The 13,723-nt window shown below is 38.3% G+C and overlaps 1 pseudogene; it reads right to left on the bottom strand.

The window, feature by feature from the left end:
- Positions 1–898: 898 nt before the first annotated feature.
- LOC116879667 lies at positions 899–1,028 on the bottom strand (annotated as a pseudogene).
- Between the last annotated feature and the right edge of the window lie 12,695 nt (positions 1,029–13,723).

Raw genomic sequence — 13,723 nt, 5'->3', positions numbered from 1 at the left:
CCAGCCAAAAAAAAAGTTCACTGGCCAACATTCCTTTTTGATCATAGATGGGATGATGTCTATAGGAAGGGTTTGGGTAAAATCCAAAAATCAACAACATGCAAAGCACCCCTGAAATAAGTTAAGCACTGTGTAGAATCAAAACTAGATATGACATGGGTCCTACTTTAAAGGATCTTCCTGACCTCCTGGTATGACAATTACATGTGTCATGTCATGAAATATTACCGCAGTCGGGAACAAGTGTTACTTACACAAAATGATGATTTTGCTGTTTCAGAGACACACGATCACTATGGTTTGCTAGAATGGGCATTTGCCTTGGAGTCAAGTGTCTTGGTCAATGTCCAAATATCGACATTTAATAGCTGTGTGACTTCTCTGTATTCACTCTCCTCATTGGTAAGAATGTTGAACTAGATTATTCCCAAATTAAAACATTCTGCAATTTATGATAACTGGAGACTATGTACTATGTTTGCACAGTGGTTTACAATGGAGTAAAATTTACTAGTGGGTAACATTAATAAATCATTAAAAATATCACCCCAGATTTAAGTGAACTTCGGTTAACAAAAGAAGTCCCATGTTCAAAAAATGTTTTAACAATGATTTGGAATTAATTAAAATAGCTGTCATCTGTTTTCCCATTAATGAAAGTAGGACATTTATAAATGAGCATGTTCATTTTTTTTTTTTATTAACGTATAACGTATTATTAGCCCCAGGGGTACAGGTCTGTGAATCACCAGGTTTATACACTTCACAGCACTCACCATAGCACACACCTTCCCCAATGTCCGTAACCCAACCACCCTCTCCCTACCCCCTCTTGTTTCATTTATTCCTTTCCTATCCCCTAAACCTCCCACATTGCCTCGCAACTTCCGCTTATTAGGGAGATCATATGATAATTGTCTTTCTTTTGGGGAAATTGCAGGGGTCAGCACATCCGGAGTGCAATGGATAAGAATTGCCCTGGGAAAACCACCTTCGTGATCATGGTAACTCCCCTGCCAGGTAAGTATAAAATGAGCATGTTCTCATCATCTTTAAATATGACACACTGAACTTCTATATGATGCCACTGGTTGCATGTGAGGTGTTTGCCTTTTGGTGTATCCTACCGACGTCTGCCAGTCCCTCAGGTGGTTTTAACTGAAGGCAAGGCTATCTTGCTATCCTTGATTTGGGACAATCAGCCATCACAAAACAATTCCTGATAATAAACATTACAAGGAGAGGCCTGCAAACAGCTCCAGAATGATAAATAAAGATACTATTTTTCCAAATAGGAAACAGGAGGAGGTTAATTTAAAATAAACCACTGCGAGATTTCTTATGGAGTTAGTATCACCTACTTTTCAAAAGCAGAGTAATCATTACACGTGAGGGCAGTTGTTCACCAGAACATCTTGTTTATTTGGCTGATTGTTCTCCCCAGGTATAATGCTTTCAACAGATTAATCAGCAGTTTTAATCGGCTTTTCAAGACTATCTAACAGGATAATTTGGTCTGTTATCCAAATCACCCTCCCTTAGCTTTCCCCATCATAAGCAAATGCACTGCAGAGTTTCACGCAGACCTGGTATCCCATTCCGGCTCTCCCACTTTCCTGGAAAGTTGGGCAAACGACTTCAAATTTTTGAATCTCATTTTCCTCATCTATGGGATGAATGTAATAATACCTACTCACTGACTTAAGGTGAAGACAACGTTTTTTGTTTTTTTTTTGTTTTTTTTTTTTTAGATTTTTGCTCATTTATTTGTCAGAGAGAGAACGAGAAAGCACAAGCCGGGGGAGCGGCAGGCAGAGGGAGAAGCAGACTCCCCACTGAGCAAGGAGCCTGATACGGGACTTAATCCCAAGACCATCAGGACCCCAGCCAAAGGCAGACACTTAACTGACTGAGCCACCCAGGCATCCTGACAATGTGTATTAATATGACCAACAAACCTAGTGTTGTGACCAGAACATGAGGGACACCAAATAATAATTACTATTATCCTAAACCATAAGAAGATTCAGAGCCCTAAGTGTCTTGAAAAGGCAAGGATGCACCCAGTCTTGCATGTCTATGCTCTTTTTAAAGAATAAATATCTGTCAGCTTCCATATATAGAATGCACGTGTTTTTTATTTTTTTAATTTTTTTATTTTAAAGATTTTATTTATTTATTTGACGGAGAGAGAGATCACAAGTAGGCAGAGAGACAGGCAGAGAGAGAGAGAAAGGAGGAAGCAGGCTTCCTGCCGAGCAGAGAGCCCGATGCGGGGCTCGATCCCAGAACGCTGGGATCATGACACGAGCCGAAAGCAGAGGCTTTAACCCACTGAGCCACCCAGGCGCCCCTGCACGTGTTTTTTAAAAGTGAGGGTCAACATTTTCTCCGCATAAAAATATATTGTATTGGGCGCTGGGGTGGCTCAGTGGGTTAAGCCTCTGCCTTCAGCTCAGGTCATGATCTCAGGATCTTGTGATCTAGTCCCGCATCAGGCTCTCTGCTCAGCAGGGAGCCTGCTTCCTCCTCTCTCTCTCTGCCTGCCTCTCTGCCTAATTGTGATCTCGCTCTGTCAAAAAAAAAAAAAAAAAAAAAAAAATTTAAAAAAAATATATTGTATCACATAGTGTCCTGGCTGTGGCCGTTCTGACAAAATATCATAGTTTGGGTGACTTATACATAACAAATTAATTTCTCCCAGTTCTGGAGGCCAGGAAGTCCAAGATCAACGCAAAGTCTGCTTGTCCCTCTCCCTCTGCTCCTCCCCCCAACCCCTCTCTCTACTAAATAAATAAATCTTAAAAAAAAAATAATGTGTGTTTGTAACCAGTAAGTTTTTAGGTCAAATTTTTAATTGTAGGGTTTGATTAGCTCTTCCTCTGCATTCTTGTTTTGCTGGGAAAAAGGGCATTGAATAGATACATGTATTTCAAAATGTAGAAGGACGCACAGATGGTAAAGAAGTAAGTCCTTAGACAAGAGGTTATTAAGGTGAGGAAAACCTGGTATTATCCAACAGTTCCTCTATTGGAACCATGTCAGTCTGTGGTGGGTCCTGATGGTACCAGGAAGATGTAGATTAAGCCAGGTAATAAATACTCAGCCCTTAGCACAGCTTCTCACACAGTCAACTCAATAAATATATTTTTTAAGGATTTTATTTATTTATTTGACAGAGATCACAGTAGGCAGAGAGGTAGGCAGAGAGAGAGGAGGAAGCAGGCTCCCTGCTGAGCAGAGAGCCTAATTTGGGGCTCGATCCCAGGACCCAGTGGTCATGACCTGAGCTGAAAGCAGAGGCTTAACCCACTGAACCCCCAGGCACCCCCCAACTCAATAAATATTAGTGGCAGTGATAATTTAATGACTCCTCTGAATTACCCAGCCCAGGGACCCTTGATACGCCTAGCTTATTCTAATCACTATTAATTGCATTACCTTTAGCCAGTGGATCAGAGAGGCAAATATAGAAGGGAGAGAAGGCAAAACTAAAAATCTGTGAATTTGATAAATCATTAGCAATCCCTGATAAAGGTAGAGAGGGATTAGGGTGACCCAAATAGTTAAAATCACGACTAAAATGTGTTTTGTTGTTGTTTTTATGAACCTCTCAACGCCATTTTCTACTCAGCACTTGATAACCAAGAACTGAAGGCAGTGGCCTTTTTTGATGTTAAGAAATGTTGAGAAAAGTAAAAAGGCACGTGTGGTTTTCTGCTTCACTTGGTTGTCAAGAGAATTGCAATAAAATAACCATTTAAAATCGAGAAATGGAGCAGCAGGCCCTACTCTGAACAACGTCGTACTTTCAATGGTTCATGAACGTTATGAGTCACGGGGACAGCTACCCAAGGGGCGACTGTCTTGAAGACTAAAAAATTACGGTCAAAAGAAACTAGAAAAATAAAAGGGCTGGGACCGTCTATCCTATGATGGCTAGCCTTTAGACTCGCTTAAGCAGTCTTTGTCCCGGTGTTCTAAATCAGTGCTTCTTAGACTTTAATGTGCATATAAATTGCCTGGGGATCATCAGAAGTGCACAGGCTAATCTTGTTAACTTGGGTTGTAGCCTGATATTCTGCATTTTTAACAAGCTCCCAAGTCATGCTACTGGTCCGAGGACTCCGCTTCGGGTGGCAGGTTTCAGTATTCTATGTTCATGTTCCTTATGCTTACAGTGACTGGACATTCTGTGCTTTTCAGGACAGCCTCAATTTTATTGATAGGTTATTATTTTCAGCAAGTCAGTTAGGTAACTAAATTAATTTAATTTTTATACTTTGGGGAGGCTGTTCGTATAAGAGATTTTTCTTTTCAGAAAATACCATGTCAAACTAGATTGTCTTGACATGGGGTTGAGAAAATAGACTTATGGCCTGGCAAATGTTTCTTCTCTCCTTTTTCTTTTTTTGAGACTTCCTATCTTATTCTAGTACTCCTTTTTGTATCTGCATAACAACTTGGCTAGAACAAAGAAACCATTATTTTCTACCAGTCAAGGCTAAATGAGTCATCCGTGAAGGAAGAATGGCAGGGATGGGCTGGAGGCCTGGACTAAGGATTACAGCCTGACAAGGGGGAATTTGACATAGGAAACTTGCCTGATGGTCATTCCTGTCTTCCTTCTCTATCAAAAATACATTGAAGAAAATCTCTTTTTTCATCTCTAAATCATGGTCCAAATCATGGTGTAATGCTCTGATGAAAGTTTACTGTGCTCAGAAGAACGGGCTTGTTTTCTTGCTCTGTCACCTACTAGTCATATGACATTGGTCAAGTAACTTCACCTTTTTGAGCTTCTGTTGTTGTTGTTTTTTAAATTTTATTTTCTTTCTTCTTCTTCTCTTCTTCTTCTTTAATGGGGGAATGAGGTTGAGGAAACGCCAACATTAAAAATATGTCCCCCATGGATTATTAAAAACCAGGATCATCTAGGCCATATTGCGATTCCTAAAGATAATATCTTAAATGTTGCAATACCTCTATTTAGAGTTAACTCTGAGGCAGAATGCTACTTGTGGAACTCACCTGGACACTTGTGCCCTCAAAGTTGATCTCAATAGGGAACCTGGATGGCTCAGTTGTTTAAGCGACTGCCTTTGGCTCAGGTCATGATCCCAGCGTCCCAGAATCAAGTCCTGCTTTAGGCTCCCAGCTCCATGGGGAGTCCGCTTCTCCCTCTGACCTTCTCCCCTCTCATGCTCTCTCTCACTCTCTCTCTCTCTCAAATGGATAAATAAAATCTTAAAAAAAAAAAAAAAGTTGATCTCAATAAAGGGAACCAACGTTTCTTAGTATGAGGACCCAAGTTTCCTTTTCAAACCATAGATTGCTGAGGTAGGAATGTGAAACTAAAGTAATATTTACTACTTCATTAAAAGAGGGGAACAGAAATTGCAGGGCATGTATGTCAGTCTGAATTCTCTAAGACCTGAGTAATTATTCAATGAATGAATGAATGAATGAATGAACAAATGAATGAAATCATGGACTGTTTCTGGAAAGCTGGTAACAAAAGATGAAGAAAATCCTTGGTATTTAAAGTGAAGAAGACACACTGTCATCTTTCTTCAGTACTTGAATTCCTTTCCATTTTTTTTTTAAGTGACAGTGTATTAAAGTTTTAGAAAAATTAAAATTCTGGAAAGACGCACAACACATTACTACACAAAAGGTGAAAATTAAACATTGACAGAGCACCTTTAGAAAGCATTTTTGTGAAAGTTTATTTAAAAGATATGTTGAAGAGAAAAAAAATATCGATATGAAACACCCCAGGAAACCATAAAAAAACTTGAGTCCCTTAACTCCATAATCATTCCAAATAACACTACCCAGAGGGAAAAACCACAATCCTGCATAAATGCAACATTTTCCTCCCCACTCCCCGGCAAATTCGTGGATTCAGACTGATGATTTCAGGTTGCTATCATTTAAAAATAAGTATACTAGGACTTATCATTATGGGTCTCCCACAGCAACATGAAACATGGATTTCTGTATCCTTGATTATAGGTCCAAGATTCATTCCAGGAAGCAATTAAAAGCTGTTTTAACTTTGAAGTTTTTAAAATGCAAAAGAAAATTCAAGAAATGAAACTCACTTAATGATACCGTTGCCTTTTGCTAACTCTGATGTCTAGATGAGATTTGCCAAAATGTGTTGTTTTCAAAGTCCTAATTAAAAGGCCATCTTTAATAACTGTGTCTATTAGACACCAAGTAGTATCTGAAGAAGGAATTAAGCAACATACATGAGCTTTAAAATCAGTGTCTTAAGGTGGAAAAAAGCTATCAATCAAGTAACCTCACCGTTATTCTACATCTGAAAAGGAGTTCTTCAACCCAAACCACGTGGATTGTGCTCAGTGGACTGTAGATAGATAATTTGTCACCCTGTCTTATATCAACTATGCTTTTTGATCCATAAACTCAATTCCTAGGTAAGAAAGAAAATATTCTATGTTAAAAAATATGGAGTCATTTGTCTCAGTAGAATCTCTTTTTGTAGGCTCTCCAAAGGAGATAGAAGTGGTTTCTACAAACACTAACTTTAGTGTTAGAATATTTTTGGTCATTTAGTTTTCTAAAATCATCATGGAGAGCAATCTTTTTACAAAGCCATGCCCTTAATCTTAGTAATAAAACAATACTACTAGATAGAAAGAATACATAAAGAGAATTTAATTATTCTTTTACAGTCCATGAATTAATAATAGAAGCATTATTTTTCTCATTACATTTCTAATGAGTGAAGACTGACAACACTTTCTGAACACAAATTCCAGTAACTAAGAACTATCATGAGATTGGAAATTTTTTAGTATTTCCTATACTTAGAACTACTCTTTCAAAAGGAATATCACTGTTGAAGAAATTCAAGATGGTCATGACTGCTTATATGTAGACTTCAAGATAAAAAAAAATCTGAGGAATACAATAAATCATCTGACTTTGTTTTTGTCTTTTCATGGCATTATAATTCTCCTTTAGCTACAGGGTAATTTCTGCTACTCAGAATTCTATTGATAAAAACTCTTTATTAACCAAAAATTATCTACTCCACCCCACCTCCCGACATGTTCACAATATTATAGCACAATATCTAATAGCCCTAAAACGAAAATGAAAGTTTTGAAGATTCTGAATTACTTTATTTTATTTTGGAAAAAAAAAAAAAAGAATATCCAAATTGCAATCATTCTAGTAAGATTTACCTGATGCTAAAAAATAGCTGATGCCTAAAAAATGTGAGGAAAATTCATAAAATTATAGAAAAGATATTTAAAATCAAGTGGACAGATACTGATATAAATGGTAGTGGGTCTATCATTCCCCTACATAGTATTTATTAATTTAGATAATTACAGATTGTTTAATTTATAAGAATTAAATGAGAATTAGAAGCCTTCAAGCTAAAACCTAGAAGTAGACAGGATCTGGAGAATGAGTCTAATCCCCTCATTTTACAGATGAGAAAACAAAATCCAGAGGTTAAGAGATTAGGCTGGGACCAATTTCCAAGTCTGGTTTCCATTCAATGTATTTGCCATAACAGAATACACACACACACACACACACACACACACACACACACACACACACTCTCCAGGCTAAGGGTTGGGGGGTGGGGAAGCCATAGAAGGATGGGTAGAGATGGAGGTTACAAGCATTTAAAGGGCCTCTTACTAAGGGTCAAGCATTATTCTAAACATTTGTGTGTGTTTATTGCATTTGATCTCATAGCACCCTTATGAAGAAGCCGCTATGCTTTAGGAGATAAAGGAACTGAAGCTCGGAAAGGTCATCCTGACCCCATTTCCACATGTTTGACCCAGACACGAAATGGCCATTTCTTTGGCCATTTACTGGTTTCTCAACAGTATATTGCCTCACACACCAATTGAACAAATGTATACTAAGCCTCTCCTTTATGCCAACCCCCTCTAGGGAGCTGGGTGTGCAGGGATGAAACAAAAGTCTTGACCCCCATCCTTAAGGACTCAGTGGACACAAGGTCCAGCCCCACTGTTTCCTAAACTGATAGTGTCTCCTTTACTCAGGACCAGAACTGGGAATCCCTATTTTGAATCATTTTTGGAAGCTCCGATAATGATCCCACCTTCAATAAAGTCACTTGAAAACTTAATAACAGCCTTTCATATTCTACATTTTCTCTGAAAGGTTATTAATGCAAATGGTTTCAATAACAATTGGCAAACATATTTTACACAGTAGTTTTCCACAGTATGGAAATACCAAATTCTAGAATTGCTTCAAGATTAAATATGTTCATAAAATTTTACATTTTCATGGGGTCTGTTAATTCAAATACACTAGAATTTAAGTACTGTGATTTTTTTTTAAGTTGGTCTTATTTTTAGACTCTATTCAATAGAGATCAATTAGGAAAAACATGATTGTAGAGCACAGACCATAGGAATCGTGTTAAATCGAAGTAACAATATAATCTGTGAAACACCAATTCCAAAAATGTAAAGCGTTCTTATATTGTATGCAGTGGGTATTCTGCAAATAAGAGAGCACTCAAAAGAATGAACGGACTTGGTACATGACTTTATTCCGGGCATTTTATAATATTCACTGTCAAGCTCACATGCATAATTTGGTTTTGTGTTTGAAAACAGAGCTAATCATTCTATCACCAATCAGGCAAGGCTATGTGGAGCTCAGATAAGAATGATGCATGTTGGAGGGGCCTGTCTACACGGCCTAGATGAGATTGGCCCTTGATTTGCAGCCACAGCTGCTAATGGCTAAGCGTACAGCTATTTTCAACCACTCCACTTAGATTCACATTCTTCTCTGCTCTGGTGCTTTAAAAAGCACCAGGATGCTTGCCTGCTTCCACTGTGTCCTGGCAGGCCATCATTCTACAGACTGATTTTAATTTGAGCTTAGGCATGTCATCACAAGTTTGTGGGAGAGTCCTCTGAACTCTTTGGAAATGTGAGAACTGGGTTCTTGAAGCACACATGTAGGATGTCATACAAAAGATTATTGATCACTTCGAACAGTTAACACTGTGTCTCAGAGTGATGATAAATCCCAAGACGTTCACCTCCATATAACAAAGATTCTCCACTGTGTTGCAGAGATGAAAAGTGCCTCTCATCAACACTCCATCCCATGGCATGCTGACAAGAAAGTACAGTGATACCTCAATTCATAAATCATCTGGCAAAAGCGTGCTTTGGGGAAAGCTGCCCTGGGTCGGGGAAAATTCCTGAGTCTACAGTGTTTTCATGCCAGCTGAGCCAGCTCAAACATTTCTTATATAAAAACTTTCTTGATCCACAAAGAAGAGTCGATCTTGTCCTTCTTGTAGCTTTACTAACCTTTAGACACATCCCATTCTTGTGCAAATGTATGTTCGCCTTCTCTGCTAGACTCTTAGCTCTCTGAAGGCAAGATCTGTTTCTTTGAATAAATCCCTAACACATGAGATAGTGCCTGGAATACAATTTTTGCTGATTGAACATGGATAGATGAATGAATGAATGGAAAGGTAGGTGGATGAGGAGGAGGAAAGAGGACTCAAACTCCAGTTGAGTCTTGCTTGGCTGGGTCTGAGCCTGCTGAATTAGAGCCAACTTATTCACTGCTCCTGTAAGTTGAGTCAACTTGGAAAGTGAAAAGGAGAGAAAAAAGGCTGAGCAATAGTCATATGACATCTACACCACTTGATGGGAGGATCTCCCCAGAGGAATAGAAGCATCTTCCATTTTAGCCAAGTTTCTTGGGGATTGACTCCTCTCCTGGTATAAGGAGAGGGAGGAGGTTATTGCTCTTTCAAGAACCAGTGAGGTAGAGAAGGAGGAATGGTCTAGAAAAGAATAGGAGCTTTGAAATTTGACACACTTGAGGACCAACTGCAATTTCGCTAATTACTTAGATGATTTTGGACAAGTTGTTTGGTCTCACTGAAATCCTGGCTCTTCATCTATAAATCAAAAATTGTGACACCAACCTTGCAAGGTGGTTCTAAGAGTGTAAAAGACCACATGTGGAATACCTAGCACAGAGAGGCACTCAAATATTTTTACTTATAATAATTATGTATATGTATATGTATATATGTTATTTTTAGTTGTATGAAGAAGTCTTTGATGTTAGTATTGTTGCAGAGAATTCTGTTGGTTAAATGAAATTTATCTGTAGAAAAATGAATTTTTGTTTAAATGAGATAATTGTTTAGCACCTACCATCAGGCACAGCGTTGTGTGAAGAAAGACTGTATATTCTTTGGAAGTTGTCAGATAAAGTGAGATGACCATACCTGGAGGACAGAGCCACATCATTCCCAAATAAGGCCATACTTGATAGACGGAGGATTAGGTATTTAATGGATACACACATACGTACATATAGACATACACATATAAAATTGATCTTATGGCTACCATGGGTTTAAAGAATAATATTCAGGTAGTCTGCTGATATTAATCTTCTATAATTACAGAAGGTAAAATGTGGGGTCAGAATGTCTGACTTGATTACCTACGCATGAATCCTAGTGATAGGTCCTTAAGATATTAATGTTTTCTTTCTTCAGACAAGTAAAATTCACCTCAAGAATGAACAAGTGACCTAAGAGAAATGTGCCTGATGAGTCACTCTGAATGTTGCTGAACAAGTCACAGGCTGTTACAGCTGCCAGGACCCCATGTTCCAAACTCAACTATTTGACCTTGACACATTCCCTCTTTCCTGTCTTGTCTTTGGGTGACCCCCCAGCCTAGAAGATGACAGATTCAACAGAGAGATTCCTGTCTGCCCAAGTCATAAGCCATTCCTCCCAAGCCCACTAACCCTTAACCCCTGAAGTAGCCTGGCCTGTACAATCACCTTATCATCTCCATGTCCTAACCTGTTTTCATAATTCTTCCAGAACTCTCATCACAGATATCAGGAAATATTAGGTATTAGCAGATTTGATGATTAAAGTTATTTAAAATAAGATCTGGATGACAGGATATATTTATATGATGTAAGCTATCTATTTAGTTTACATAAATATTTAGTCACATATTGAATCTGGGAGTCTTCCCAACTCATCCCTTTTTCTGCTCCATAAGTAGAATAGGGACCAGCCTCTTGCTTCCCTATTGCAGACCCACATTAAGATGAGTTTAAAAACAAGTCAGTTGTTGGACGACTGCCTTCGGCTCAGGTCATGATCCCGGAGTCCCGGGATCGAGTCCCACATCGGGCTCCCAGCTCCATGGGAGTCTGCTTCTCCCTCTGACCTTCTCCTCGCTCATGTTCTCTCTCACTGTCTCTCTCTCAAATAAATAAATAAAAAAGAAAAAAAAAATCTTTAGAACTGTTGAATGCCAGGCAGAAACAATATTGAAGAATAAAGTCTAATGAAGATAAGGTTTAGCTATTTAGGAAATTATCTTTGAAAGGGATTATATAAAACTCAATTCTTAATTAATTGATTTGTCATTCTTAAATGAGAACCATTAAGCTAAATTATGAAATTAGTTATCTCAAGTCATTTTTGACCAGTGTATGAATAGTATATAAACTGATAGAGAGCATGCAGCTTGAGTTGTTTAAGTGATTTCCAGCAATTCTTGGGAGAAAACAGAACAGAGAATGTAGTCTTTAAACCTAATGGGATAGGACATAGGACTGAAGTAAAGAGAAGGAAAAGAGAAAGTTTCTCTTCCAAAAGGGAAACTTCAAAAATTCACAAGCCAAGGGGAAAAAATCTTGGATAATGTTTAAAATAAATAGGACATGATACAAATTCTGCATACAAATTCTGTAGGAACATATTATGGCCGCCTGGACAGGTTAAAGATATAAGAGGTTATCTCAACAGCCACCTCAGAGATTGAATGAAGAAGGTGGAGAAGATGTGAGCTATTCACAAAGGTGCTGAAAGTTTGACCATCTAAGAAGAGACCAGCAAGAAAGCTCTTGGTTCTATAACTTTCAAGCTAAGTTTTATATAATATAATTATATCATATTTTCTAGTTATAGAAAATGCTGCTACTTCATTCATTTGTTCCCTCACTCTGTAAAGATCTATCCATTCCTACTTTGCTCCAGGAACTGGGAATATAAAAATAAATAAGAAAAAGCCTCCGAAATCTAAATGAATATAACAAAATATTGTGGCAGATGCACAAAGACAGGTATGCAACAAATGGCATTGGGGAGCTCGGCAGGGTGGCCTCTGAAGGAGGCCACAGGGATGGCATCCCAGCAGGGACAGATGAATCAGGGCCTAGAAGATGACAGCCAGGGACAGAGGTGTGAAGGAATTGTGTGCCGCCAGGAGGAAGAGCACATTTAAGAGGTTTGGTGTGTTTGGAACCTCTTTAAGATGGGGTCTATTCAGAGATATAGCTGAAGAGGTCAGCGTGTTGAATCTGGGAAATGAGAAGCCAGTCAAGTGTGTTAAGGAAAATCTAACATAATTGGAGATGAATTTTAAGAGGTTCCCACTGACTCTAGTGAGGAAAATTTATTGGAAGAGAGCAGGATTGGGAGTGGTTAGTCATACCTCATTTTCTTTCTGGCAAGGTTGCAAAATTGCTAGATCAGGAAAACCCAGTAGACAACGTATTTTTAGATTTCATCATGGCACTTGACAAGGAGCTCTCTTGTCAACAAGTTCTAAAAATATGTACTGATGATAGTACAATTAAGTAGATCCCTCACTAAGTTCAACCTACCTTTCTAGTCTTTTCTTTTAGTGTTCCCCTATACTTCCCAGTGTTTCAGTCATCACATCCCTTGTTGATTCCTGTACACACCCTGTGTGTTCCAACCTCCGAGCCTTTGTTCATGATGCTCTCTCCATCCTTTCTTCTCTTCACTGTGGAAACCCCATGTATTGTTCAGTGGGGCCTCTATTGTTGTATTTATTTTTGTACTTGTCTTATGATCCTTGCTTTATTTCATCCTGCATTATAGGCATTTGAGTAAGTAGCTAATACTCCCCACCACATTTTAATGTACTTGGGGGTGTAAAGTTTTTCATATTCCTCAGCACAACGATAATGATGCTCATAATAAAACCACCAACAATGTCTTTAGCACTTCTCTGCCAGACAGGATAGAAAATCATTTGCATATCCCTTTCCCCTTTGACTTATTCACTTGGAAGTGGCAGTTCAATGTACGTACCAGTAGGAAGCACAAATATATCAGTCGCCCAGACCCAGGTTAGTGCTTAGCTATAACACTTATTGTCTGTGTGAGTTGAGCAAGTTGTTTAACTTCTCTAACTTAAATTTGTCCTGAGGATTGAAGGAGAGTGTGATTTAAAGGGCATTTTACATAGTGCTTAACACACAGGAAGTTCTCAGGATACAAATATTCTCTATGAAATCACTGCTAAACCCATTACACGGATACTAGGAAGACACAAAAATGCATGTGTACCCCTCTCAGCAAGCTTACAATTTAGTGGTGACCAAACCTTGTCAATGCTATCTAATTTTGAAGTATGCTAAATCTAGAAAAATGTAAAAATGACAAACACTGTAAGCATTTCACATTTACATTGATGTTTCAAGAAAACACACATAAGAGTTAAATAATTTTTCCAAAGTGGTGTACCTCGTTTACTCCATGTAACACATACTTTACACAAGACATTTTAATTATCCATTTAACTTTTTTTTTTTTTTAAGGTGGAGAAAAGTCACCCTTGGAGTATACCAAAGAAGATATGAA

The sequence above is a fragment of the Lontra canadensis genome, unplaced genomic scaffold (assembly GCF_010015895.1).
Source record: "Lontra canadensis isolate GAN:19392208 unplaced genomic scaffold, GSC_riverotter_1.0 scaffold62, whole genome shotgun sequence".
Classification (NCBI taxonomy): Eukaryota; Metazoa; Chordata; class Mammalia; order Carnivora; family Mustelidae; genus Lontra; species Lontra canadensis.
This window is presented reverse-complemented; position numbering and strand designations above follow the sequence as displayed.